The following is a 3,100-nucleotide window of genomic DNA, read 5'->3' on the forward strand; positions in this document are numbered from 1 at the left end:
TTATAGTGGAGGAAAAGTTCTGGTTTATCCCCCTCTACTTATAGTCCCTGCCATGGGCACAAGACTTGCCAATCAGTTCTTCAGGCTTAAACTGTACACTTGTCTCTTTCCCAGCACTTGTCACTGAATTGTTGCCAGCTTGAATGTAGAAATCCCCTTGAATGGTACCTGTCTCAGAATCAGCTGGATTGATCTCTCTCAGCATCACGCAGCCTGTCTTTACCACACTGAACTCCTCCCATAGCTATCACAGGCCCTGAATTCATGTACTTCACCAGCCCCAGGAAGAAAGGACTGGCTTTCAGGTCAATGTAGTGTTGCTTCTGGTGCTCATTAAAACCCCAAAGAAACTTTATAGCTATCATGAGGAATCCCTTCTGCTTAAAGCCCTTGATGATCTCTCCCACCAGCCCAAGAGTTCCATCGCCATGGACTCTGCGGAGTATGTGCTCTGTGACTGGAAGGGCCAGCTGTGGCCTGCAAGGGTGTTGACCAGACCCAGGACCTCGGCCCATAGTAAGAGGAGAGGTGCCTCTTTCCTGGAGGTCCAAATTCTCTCTGTTGGTGAGAAGACCAGAGTGAGGAGCAGAGAGGCTAGGCCCCTAACCCAAGTCTGAAATCGTAACCATCGCCTCCTTGGCCGGAAAGGAGTCACAGGGCAGTGGCCCGCCAGGGCAGACCAGGGCATACAGAAGAGCCCTCAAGGTGGCCCTGGATGTTCTGTGCGAGGGAACCCGCTTGGTTCAAGGAGAAAGGGCAGGTGGCCGAAGAACCAGCACAGCGGCTCCCAAGGTTCCGAAAGAGGAGACCAGCTCCAGCTCCAGCCCACGCCAGCGCCCGCACCCCCAAGGGCACAACCAGAAAGGCCAAGGGCTCTCCCACAGGAGTCCTGGGAAGCGAGGACGCCCAGGACCTGTGTTGATGGGCTCAGGGAATGAGCCTGCAGTGCAAGGGGGGGAAGCTCAGGCACACGCCGCTGTAGAGTCCCCTTACTCTGAAAGGCAAGGGAACACGTTAAGGGGCACCAGAGCGCGGCCAAGTTCCTGCAAGACGCCAACAGGAAATGCTGGTGATAATCCTGGCAAGAGAAAGTTGAGCACCCGGGCCTCTAGGGAGGCTAACAATGAGCATAGACCTGCCTCTGGGCCACCAGGGAGGCACGCCTCTACCTCACTCAAAGCTCTCAAGCAGCAAGTACGGTGTGGCGGCCTAGAGATCCGGGCCATTGGAGCCCAAAGGAAGACCACCCTCCCAGAGAACAAGGAGGATTCCGGCCCGCCGACCCCGAGGCCAGACTCAGAGGGGGCATCGGCAGCCTGTGCGCCTCCAGTCCCGAGCCTGCGAAGATCAGTCCGCATTGCTGGCAGGAAAAGGAAGATCCATGTGCTGTGTGCACATTGCGGGCTCTCGGGACTGGAAACTCGAGTGCACTCGAAGGTGACTAAGGCCAGGGTCAAGAGGAGAGCCCCTGGAGTTCAGGAAGACTGCCAAGCCGCCAGTGTGGCTTCTGCACAGGAGACGAATACCATCGAACGAGGGATGCTGGTCTGGTTCAAATTCCAGGACCATCCTTTCTGGCCGGCGGTGGTCAAGAGTGTCAGCAAGAACGACAAGACGGCCAGGGTGCTGCTGATGGAGGGCAACATGCAGTTTGAGCGCAGGGGTGTCCGCGTCCCTCTCCGCAAGCTGAAGCTCCTGGACTGTGGGGAGAGATTCTCCCTCCTGCGGAGAGCCAGCAAAGTGTAAGGCCAGGGCATCGACTGGTGCCTCTCGGTGATCGACCGCTACAGAGAGGACCTCACCTGTGGCTCCATCCGGGGCTCCTTTATGGATTACTACACCGCCCGAGCCAGTTACCCGCTGAGGAGAGCCATTCAAGAGGGCGACCTGTGCATTGATTTCCCCAAGCTGAGCTATGCCGACTTGGAAGACTGGGAGGAGGAGACTGCCCCCGGTGGGAAGAGGCCCCGCAAGAAACTCCTGCCTGACCGCATGAGAGCCGCTTGGGACAGAGCCAACCAGAAGCTCGTAGACTTCATCGTGAAGAGAAAGGGGGCCGACCAGCATCTGCTGGACATCGTGAAGGGCAGGAAACCGTCCCGGTGGCTGGACGACCTCTGGAAGTCAAAGAGGGAAGTCTTCTGCATTGAGACCTACCTGGAGGATGAGGACCAGTTGCATCTCGTGGCCAGACATTTGCAAGAAATATCCAAGGAAGCAGACCAGGCCCTGCTCTCGCTGGCAAGAGGAGACCAAGTCCGGCTCACCATGGAGGTTCTTCTTCCAGAGGCAATCATCTGCTCCATCGCTGCCCTGGATGAGCTCAGCTACAAGGAGGCAGAAGAGAAGTACCTGCGTGGCCCACCTGTGCACTATCGTGAAAAAGAGCTCTTTGAGAAGACCATCCTAAAGGCGGCCCGGAAGAGGTCAGCAGCCAGGATTGGGGCTGGCAGGGACCCTCCTGAGCCCACTCCTTAGAAGGGAGCTTCCTCCTTTCTGCCATCACCCCCTGCAGCTCCACCTCCAAAAGAGAACCATCTGGGAGACTGTGGGGCTTGCTATGACCGCTCCTCACTGCATACGTGTTTCTCCACACACAGACTACACCCCTACCCCCCTACCCCCGAAATAAACGTTCACGAACGTGCTTGACGTTGAAGATTGTCTACATGGATTCGGCAATTCCTGGTAGCTTCACGCCGGGCGTAGCCCTCGGTGGCCTGTGCCCAAGCGTGGAGAAGTCCCGTGGGTTCTCCTCTCTGGACTGTCACCAGCTATGGGTGGAGTATTAGCTAGCTATGCACAGACTTGCCCTCTCTGCACGGACCCCACACACCCAGACAGCACACCAGGTTCCTGATGACACTGTGTCTTTCTGTGTGTCTCTGACTCTTCCCCATACTCCCTGTCCTCTCTAGGGTGCCTTGGATGGGGCAGGTCCCATTGCTTTCTCCATTACCTCCCTCTTTGATCACTCACGTTGAAGGAGAGGAACACATGTGTGCTTTGAGGCTGTGCTTTGAAGCCAAAGAAGGGGTTGGAAATGTTGTGACCCTAGGGATAGCCTGATTTCAAAGGACCGCCCCCCCCTTTGTGTGTG

General features: G+C 56.6%; 1 pseudogene; it reads left to right on the forward strand.

The window, feature by feature from the left end:
- Positions 1–428: 428 nt before the first annotated feature.
- LOC121437551 lies at positions 429–2,478 on the forward strand (annotated as a pseudogene).
- Positions 2,479–3,100: the final 622 nt, after the last annotated feature.

The sequence above is a fragment of the Microtus oregoni genome, unplaced genomic scaffold, assembly GCF_018167655.1.
Source record: "Microtus oregoni isolate MIOR12 unplaced genomic scaffold, Mior012 000052F_ref0000163, whole genome shotgun sequence".
In the NCBI taxonomy this organism is placed as follows: Eukaryota; Metazoa; Chordata; class Mammalia; order Rodentia; family Cricetidae; genus Microtus; species Microtus oregoni.